The sequence below is a fragment of the Nematolebias whitei genome, chromosome 10 (genome assembly GCF_014905685.2).
Source record: "Nematolebias whitei isolate Nwh7 chromosome 10, NemWhi1, whole genome shotgun sequence".
NCBI lineage: Eukaryota > Metazoa > Chordata > Actinopteri > Cyprinodontiformes > Rivulidae > Nematolebias > Nematolebias whitei.
The window spans coordinates 44,222,031-44,232,084 of record NC_056507.1 but is presented as its reverse complement, the minus strand read 5'-3'; positions in this window follow the sequence as shown (position 1 = coordinate 44,232,084).

The window sequence follows — 10,054 nt, the reverse complement described above, 5'->3', positions numbered from 1 at the left end:
AGACTTGGAGAGCGCCGGCCCCTCTGGAGACTTGGAGAGCGCCGGCCTCTCTGGAGACTTGGAGAGCGCCGGCCCCTCTGGAGACTTGGAGAGCACCGGCCCCTCTGGAGACTTGGAGAGCGCCGGCCCCTCTAGAGACTTGGAGACCTGGAGCTCTGTAGCAGATGGCGAAGAGACCTGGAGCTCTGCAGCAGACAACGAAGAGACCTGGAGCTCTGCAGCAGACGGCGAAGAGACCTGGAGCTCTGCAGCAGACGGCAAAGAGACCTGGATCTCTGCAGCAGACGGCGTAGAGACTTGTGGCTCTGCAGCAGACGACGTAGAGACCTGTGGCTCTGCAGCAGACGACGTAGAGACCAGTGGCTCTGCAGCAGACGACGTAGAGACCTGTGGCTCTGCAGCAGACGACGGAGAGACCTGTGGCTCTGCAGCAGACGGCGAAGAGACCTGGAGCTCTGCAGCAGACGGCGAAGAGACCTGTGGCTCTGCAGCAGACGACGGAGCAGGTGCACCAGCGGCGAAGGTGATGGGTGCAGGATGACTTATGGGATTAGAATGAGTATTAGTGACCCTGGGTGTGCTGAGAGTCCTAATTTCTATTAATAACTGATTGTACTCAGGGAGCTGAACGAGACCAGGCCATGAAACCAAAAACTTCTCCATCAGCGAAAATATAACTTCTGAACAGTCCGGGTTATTTTTAGCATTAGTAAATGAATCTAATAAAGACTGGTTTATAAATGCAAGATCCTGGGGTGAATATGTGACTGACGGGCAAGTGTCTTTCAGTGAGGGTGTGGTGTCAGGTGTCGCCCCCACCGGAAACCTGGGAGGTGGGGCGGCGGAACACGCCCCCACAGAGTCACTGATACTATGCACCGGAGGTACAGTCAGGCCGGGTTGGACAGCCGCGGCGCGGTGTGATGGTGGGAGGCCGGATTCCGCCCCCACCAGGAACCTGGAAGGTGAGGCGACGGAACCCGCCCCTGTAACGTCAACCGGACCGGACCCACCGAACCGAGCAGGAGTGGACCGGAGCTCCCGCGGGACGCTGGATCTCGCCCCCACCGGAAACCTGGGAGGTGAGGCGGCAGACCCCGCTCCCACAAAAACATCGGAACCAACTCTAAGATTCTGCTCAGCCGACGAGACCGGGTTGGTCGCCGCGGACTGCCCCCGGGACCGCTTTCTTCCTCCCCGGCGACGGCGGGAGAGTCGGGGGACAGGAACACAACAAAATTCGTCCTCGATTTCTTCGTCCTCCCCCGACGTCCACCCCGAATAGCCGGGCGATGTGGACTCAGAAACAGGGGCCCGGTGGCTTCCCCGGAGCCGAGACCTGTCTTCCTCGAGGACCAGGAGTGGTGAGGACAGGATTTCCACCTCCTGGTCATAACGTCCTTGTGGGCGGACGGGCCTAGTCCAGAACCCGCCGCACCGGATTGTGGACTTGCTCATCTCGGGAGGCTCGGAGGAGAAAAATTTAAGAGGTAAGCTGCCGAGAGAGCCCTGCCCGCTGGGTTCTGATGTGTGGTTGCGTCGTAATGTCAGGATTTGGTGGTCAGGAACGAACCCAGTAGTGCAGACAGGACTCAACTCGGCAGATTACAAAACTAAATACTTTAATGACGAATAAAAAGTAACAAAATAATAAGCTGACGTGGCAGCCAAACTTACAGCAACAGAAGACTCAGGGGGAAACTCAAAAGGATTCAGGAAGCTCAGGAAAGAATCAGGAGACGCAGGAGAACACTGAAGACCCAACGAGTACGACGCGACGAGGAACAAGACAGAACAGAAGGCTTATATACAAGGACAAGACGAGACGTGATTACCAACAGCTGTGACGAGACAAGGGTGGCACCAATTAAACTGAAGAGGAAACACTAGGGAAACACAGACACAAACAAAGCCAGCAAATGGTACCATCCTTACAAACCTGGTGACTGGGTTTTCTTCAAGGTCATCAAGAGGAAAACTTAGGCCAGTCCACTGTGGGAAGGACCGTACCAAGTCTTGCTGACCACACCCACCGCTGTGAAAATAGCAGAACGAACCAGTTGGATCCATCTGAGTCACTGCAAGCTGCAAAAGGTACTGGACTCTTAAATCAACCAAGGTGTTTGAAAAAGCCTGACTGTAAGGGAGAATCATCACCTAGGGTGAGTCGTCACAAAGGTCAGTGAAGAAATCTACGCTGAGTGCAGCAACCTGCCTTAGCCCTACACTTTGAATGGCCACAAGAGTCTACTTACCTAGCCAGGATGGGACCATCCCAAGCAGGGTGGGCCCTCTGTTGTATCATGACCATCACATACCACCAAGCGAAAAGTGACTTGACTGATTTGCTACAAAATGACCTAGAACACCCTCATGATTACAGCACCAATCTCTGGTGGCAGCTAATGAACAAAACTGCTCATGAGGGGAAGACCACCAATTGTTATGTGTGTGCCCATCTACCTTATGCTACTCATAATTCAGGTTTGCGACCCTCAACTATATCTACGGCCCACCAGGCATGCCTGTACGGTTTGACCACACACCCAGGATCAGGTAGCTGGGCGAAGCGGAACTACACCATGCCATAACCCAGTCTGGTAACAAGTACACACACTGACATACAGAGGCGACTGGCCATGACATCCATGAGATACAACTCCACATCAAACTGTGACCTGCTAGATGTCATGCCTCTACCCCAGATGCCTATCAAACTGCCCAAATTGATTACATTGGCACATCTGCCACCAGGCGGTCTGGGACATTGTGTTTTTAACAATGGAACCACTCTTATGGGCTCAGTGCCCTGGAATTTATGTAAAAGAGTGTACACCTTTTGTGACATTAAGAAATCACGCAGGAATGCTCCTAACTACATGAAATGTGTCTTCTGTAAGCAGGATTAGATTTTGACGTTTACCAACAAAATTGCTCCATGACAGAAGATGTCACCGACTGCTCTGATCTCCTCCAACAACGGATCTTTAACATTAGCCTGTCAACAAGGAAACACCAGGAAACCACCTACTGCAGCATAGCAGTACCAGGTGACAAAGGCTCACGTGTGTTAACTGATTGGTATTTTTTGAGTGGTAACAGAGCCTACACAGCACTACCACCTGATGGGGAGGCCTTTGCGCCTTGGTTTCTCTTTCAAACCCAATGATCGTGCTAAGGAAGACATCAACACACCCACCACGTCGGACGCGGCGCTCACCGATGCCAGAGGTAACCAGGTGGGGAGGGCTTACCACCAGCACTGGAGTTTCATGGGAATTCAAAATTTGGAATGGAGGAGAAAAGTTCTTCCAAGGACTCTTCCTCATGGTAGGGGTTGGTGAAGTCCGTCATCATGTTGAAATTAACAGGTATGCTCTCTTACGCCTCATTAACGACACCTACAAACTGGCAAATGGCACCCAGAACGAACTGACTGCGATAAGACAGATGATTTTGCAGAACAGAATCGTTCTTGATCTGCTGACCGCATCACAAGGAGGTGTGTGTAAGATCATTGGTGAGACATGCTGTACCTACGTGCCTGACAAATCAGGTTACGGGGGAGACATCCACGACGCATTACATGATCTTAGTGATCTGAAGAGATATGTAGAGAGGGGCACCAAATGAGCTGAACCTTTTGACCCATGGTCTTGGTTGTTTTCAGGATCATGGTGACATTTGTTGCTAAAAATATGCACTCCAGTGATTGTGATTCTAATTTTGTTCTGTCTCTTCCTTTCTTGCGCAGTCACGTGCCTGAAAAACACAATGATGAAAAGTTTTACTGGAGTACTGGTCAATCTCCACCAGGCACGTGCCCAGGATGAGTACATTCCTGACAGTGACTACGTCCCACTGCGTCCAGTGAGATGTCCCGAATATGTCAACTGGCTGAGAAAACATGCAGAGTAATTCCAGTACTGAAAGTATTTATACATAACTGGCACTGAGATGATGTTCCCGCTTTACTCAGGCATGGACTAGATGACGAAAACTCATTTTTATTTGATTTTATGTTTTGATTTTCTGATCCAACTTTGAAGTTACAGTTTTCTTTGTTTTTATGCTTTCTTATCTTTACACTTCGCTTTTTGCAGTTCATAAAGAACTTTTGCTCATAAAGAGCTTATTTCATTAGTTTTGATTCTGTTTTGATTCTTTCTTGATTTTTGTATTTTTCTCTCTGTTTGAGTTTGTCTTTTAGAGGCTGCTGAGTGAGCGTGTATAAGGCCGTCGCCTTTGGGGCCTAGAACGATGACGTGTTTTTCCTTCCACTACTATAACATATGCCCTGGGGGTGTTTCCTCGTCATTCACACAGCATTCTTAGAAACTAAAAACTCAAAAAGAAGTATTTTACTTATTTGATTCTCATATTCATTGTTAAATCAGTTTTAAATAATAAACGGGGTGTAGATGAACAGATGCTGAGATATATTCATCAATTAAAACGGATTCTTCATTTTTCTGGACTGAATATAAACGTGCATTGAATTTAATGAAATGTAACGTGAGACGTTATTTATCTTTGACCCATCAAAATGAATGTGGCCATTTATTTACAGAATCAAAGTTTAACATCAAACATTTACATTAATTTGGCAAAATATGAAAATAACAACATAATTAATCAGCGAGCTGTACAATTATGATCAATTATCCACACGGCGGTGGATGAGCACTTTACACAGACATTTCTAAAAATATTTGTCAATGATTTCTACTTGATAGAAGAATTTTTAAAGATGGAAAGATGAAGTTTAGTGGGAGTGAAAGATGGATGAGGGAGAATGTGGTGTGTATGAGTGAAAAGTGTTGACAGGACGACACCCTCCATCCGACCCAGCTTTTCCTCGGTACGCTCAGTAGGGGACTAGACTCATTTACCTCTCTGACGATGAATCAGAAGAAGAGGAGCTCCAGTTAACGCTACCTTTCAGCGTCTCCATAGGATGGCTGTGACTCGTCCGAAGTAGTGACGATATCCCGTCTGACACAAGTTCACCTCAGCCAGTGGACCTCACATGAGTGGGGTTCGTCCGAGTTCCACTCAGAGGTGAAGATGTTATAATCCCATAAAACTCGGAAGAGCTCTATCATGTCAGGGTTTTCCTGTTTCCCAGCCAGACTCCAACAGAACTTCACAGAACTCACAGAACTGAGAACTGGGCACATCACAGAACTGCCACTTCACCGAACATCTCCGAACTGCTACCACACAGAACTGCGATCATTTCAGCACTGAGAACTAGGAAGTACCGACATTTTAAAGGGCTCTATTTCCGGTATATTTGAGAGTTCCTGATTGGTCAATATCAACCAGACAGGGGTGTGTTTTGTGACGTAAGAGGTTACTAGAAGTCAGAAAACAGCAAGAATTGTTATGGAACAGATTAAAAATGTTCTCAGAGACAGAGAGAGAAATGTTTTGGCGAGTTTGGAGAAACAGGTGCCAACCCCTCTGTTGACGTCTGAGAGGATGTAAAACAACGACCATTCGTTCCAACGACTTGTCTGCTTCGACTCCTGACCTTGGAAAACGTACACTGCTCATTCAAAGACAGAAATCAGAAAATGCATAATTACTCTGTAACAGGCCTTAACATGAATTCTACTTTGCATAAGCAACTAAAAATCATTGTTACTGTTTTACAGTTAATAAAATTGATTAGTTCACTGTAACATCTAAAATGTTTGAACTAAAACACTTTGATTATCAAACATTTATAAAACAGGAATGATAATAGAAAAGAGAGTGTTCTTTCACTTGAATTTTCAAGAAAGAAAGTCTCAGGATGGGTGAACCTGTATTTCTGGATTCAAATCAATGAAATGACAGTTTCTGTCCCACAAGGTTCTTAAGGTCAAGGGTTTTGACCTTAGGCTTAGTTTTGACATCAGGTCAAGTTCACTACAGGGGGGAAATTATAGGGAATTTTTTAAGAGTAATCATTTAAAACTTCTTTTTTTAATACTTTTCATTGTATTCAGCCAACTTGCTTTGACCAGTTTCTGTGTGTGCGTCAATACCCAGTTATCTGTTACACAAGACTTGTAAACTGTTAAGAATGTTCCAGAAGATGTTTCTAAATCACAGACCTTGTTTATCATTATCAAAATACTCCTTGTTTTTCTCTTTGCCACGTCTGTGTAAAAAACCTTGTTATCAGCAAACTGTCACCAATAAAATATGAACGCACACTTCAGCAAGTTGGACTTAGGTTCTGACCCTGTTAGAATCTCTGTCCCTCCTTGCAAGGACCTGTTCTGAATGTTCACTCTTGTCTTTCTCGTGTGGTTTATGTTTCTTTAAGGTGATGGTTCACAGAACCCCATCAGAGACAAGTTCTGCCTCAACAAGAATTACATCCAATCACATTGAAGTTTGCGTTGTCTTGACCAAACAGGAAGGTGTGTCGTAGAAAAGCAAGCCGGTGGATAGCTGAAGGTCCGGTTCTGTTGGAGCGGCAGAGTTCAGTCACAAATGCAGCATGGAGTTTCTCACATTGGAACAAAACACAGTTTTACTGAAGAGCGCAACTAAAAGCAAGTGGTGCTCTGCCTTCTCCGTAAATGCACATTTCTCCTCCTACTCTGACTGACTTCCCCCTTTGGAGCGAGTCGACCCACCTGGCGCGTGATAAACACATGACTGGTTTCAATTACTCTATAGGGAGTGACACAGATCTCAGCAATTCCATTTTAATCTGTGTCAAAAGTACAGACTTTTAAGTTACACACCAGTTTTTAAATTGTGTTCATTGGCCAAGTCAAACCAGAGTTATGATAAGTAATCCACACCACATCTTATTTCCTGAAAATCAGATCTGAAGCAGCTTTGAGCAGAGGCTGCAGCTCTGAGGGACAAAACCCACCCTTTGCATTCACCTCCACCCCTGACCCCCCACACCAGAACCGTTAAACAACCTCCCCTCTCCTTTCTTACTGAGGGTCGCACCACAACATCTGCATGAAGAATAAAGAAAAAATGCAGAAGTTGCACCGAGCCCCACTGGGAGGTCTAACTGTGCAGAGGAGAGGGTCCAGAACCCTCTGACTGGGCCAACAGAACCAAGCATCAGATCTCTGATGCTTGGTTCTGTTGGAATCCATCCATTTTGGATGGATGAATGGATAAAAATAAATTTTGCGAGGAATAAATGAGGAACCACTTCAACTGGCTCTTCTTAATGTGGAGGGCCAACAGCTCTACTCAAAGTCTCTCCCTGACAACTGAACTTTTCACCCTATCTCTAGGGGAGAGTCCAGCTACCCTGCAGAGGAAACTCATTTCAACCACCTGTATTGGAGGCAATTTTCCCTCTAATTGTTCATGAGGCTCAGGAGCTGCTACAACCAGGCACAGGATTTGCTGGGACTGGGCCCAGGAGTTGTTACAACCAGACCCAGGAGCTACTACAATCTGGCCCAGGACTAATGCTACCAACATCAGCTTTTTCTTCAACATAAACAGAAATGGCGAAAAGAAATGTGAAGCAAAGTCGACCAATGACTGAGGAAGAGATAGAGGAGATAAAGAAATCCTTGGATTTTATGTCTAAGATAGAAACAATCTCATATCAACAAAAACTCATAATGGACTTAATGGGGGAGGTTAAAGAACTGAAGAGACAGCATGTTGAAAAAGACAAGCAGATAGTTCTCTTGGAACATCGTGTGGCTGAATTAGAACTATAGTGAACTCGGCCTCCGGTCAAAACCTGCCTCTGAAGACCTTCATGGGACAGGAACTGTTATTTCATTGATTTGAATCCAGAAATACAAATTAGCTCATCCAGAGACTTTCTAATTGTATCCTGAAGTAATCAATTGAAAGAACACTCTCTTTTTTATATCATCATTACTATTTTACAATGTCTTGATAATCAAAAGTGTGTTTAGTTCATACCATTTTTAAATGTTGAAATGAACCACTCATTTTAAATCAACTGTGAAACAGTATTAATGATTTTTTAATCCTCATTCAAAGTAGAAATCAAGTTAAATGTCTATGTTACAAAGTAATTATGCATTTTTGATCTTCTGTCTGAAATGAGAAGGAGTGATGTCGGTCAAAAGTCGGAGACAGTCTGAAGCAAGTTATTGGAACGAACTGTCATGTTTTTAAACCTCTCAGACAGAAACAAGAAAACTGACACCTGGAAGTCTGTCATTTCTCCAAAATATTTTCTCGTCTGTAACTAACCGTTCCTAAACATCTCCATTGTTTTTCTGATTTGTAATGACCCTCTGACGTCACTAAAACCACACGCCTGTTGGTTCTTTCAACCATTCAGGACTTCCCAAAAGTGACCGGAAGCAGAACTCTTTAAAAGTCGACACTTTCTAGTTCCAGTAGTTCAGAGGGAAAGTTCTGAAGTTCTAGTTGGGAGAAGTTCAGTTCTGGAGAAAGTTCTGAAGCTGGTTCTGATGGAGTTCGGCTGGAGTTCCTGTCGGAGCCACGACGCCTCGCTGTGGCTCCACCCGGCGAATGCCCTATAACTTCTGAGGAAGTTTGTTCTGTGGAACGGATTATCTCACGACTTCTGCCGAGTCGCAGCCGCCCTGAGGAGACGCTGAAAGGTAGCATGCCAGGGACCTCTTGACCGCAGCTGACTCATCCTCTGCCAAGGTAAAGAGTCGTCACGAGCTTCACTACCAGTGTACTGCGGGCAAACTGCGCTTGAAAGGAGTGTGTTGTTCTGGTCTACAGACATACATCCTCATCCATCTTTCTCTCCATTCAAACTCCTTCATTTCCCATCTTTAAAACTCTTCTATCTTGCCAGTAATTAATCCAGATATCTTCAGAAATGTCTGTTGTTTTTATTAAGTAAAACGTGCCAAGTTTTATCCTGATGCATGCTCAATAATCCAGGTAGAAAAATCTAAAAAAGTTCAATCTGGTCCTCTGGACATTCAAAAAAAACAAACAAAACAAAACAAAGCAAATCAACAAAAAAATGTAGAAACGTTTCGTCTCTCATCCGAGAGACTTCCTCAGTCTGAGGTGCTGTTTTCAGCTCAGTCTCTTAAATAGCACCTTCTCAGAGTGGATCAACCAGTTTTGCTGCTGACAACCAAAACCAGCTGATCACATGCTCAAGAAGGACCATCAGCCTAACAATGGATCATTAGCACACTGATGGCTGTTTACTGTTCACAGAGGGCTGAGTGATACTAGCAATCACAGCATTGTAAGAGGGGGACAGTTGAACCCGGAGGCCTCCACCCCTGTTTAACGATGGATGATTTCTTTTCACAAAGATGGCCTCCTTTACTCCTCTCTCAAACCATTGTTCCTCTCTGTCCAGGATGTGAACATCTTCATCCCTGAAAGAGTGACCGCTGGCCTGGAGATGAGTGTAGACCGCAGAGTCCTGGCCTGATGATGTTGATCTTCTGTGCTGGTCCATCCTTTTGGCCAGTGGCTGTTTTGTTTCCCCGATGTAAGACTGATCACAGCCCTCCTGACACTGAGCAGCATACACAACATTACTCTGTTTGTGCCGGGGGACTGGATCTTTGGGATGAACCAGTCTTTGCCGTAATGTATTTTGGGGTTTAAAAGCCACTGGGATGTTATGTTTAGAAAATAAACGTCTCAGTTTCTCTGATACCCTCTCAACATACGGAATGACCACTGGTCTGGGTCTGGGTTCCTCCTTTTCACCTGATGGCTGACTGGAGTCCTGTTTGGGTTTCTTCTCTGCTTTCAGGAAGGCCCAGTTAGGATATCCACATTGCTCTAGAGCCTGTTTTGTGTAGGATTTCTCCTTCTGTCTGGCTCCTAAGCTAGTGGGGACGCTGTCTGCTCTGTGATACAGAGTCCTGATGACTCCTAACTTGTGCTCCAAAGGGTGATGTGATGTGTGATACCTTATAGATTTTACTGGCCCATTTGAGACTGTTGTCATTTATTCCATATTCAACATTTATTCAATATTTCACACTGACTCTTCAAAGGAAATTTTTTTATACACTAGTAATGAGGACAGCTTGGCGGGCCAACTTTGGGCACACATGACACATACACATATACATACATA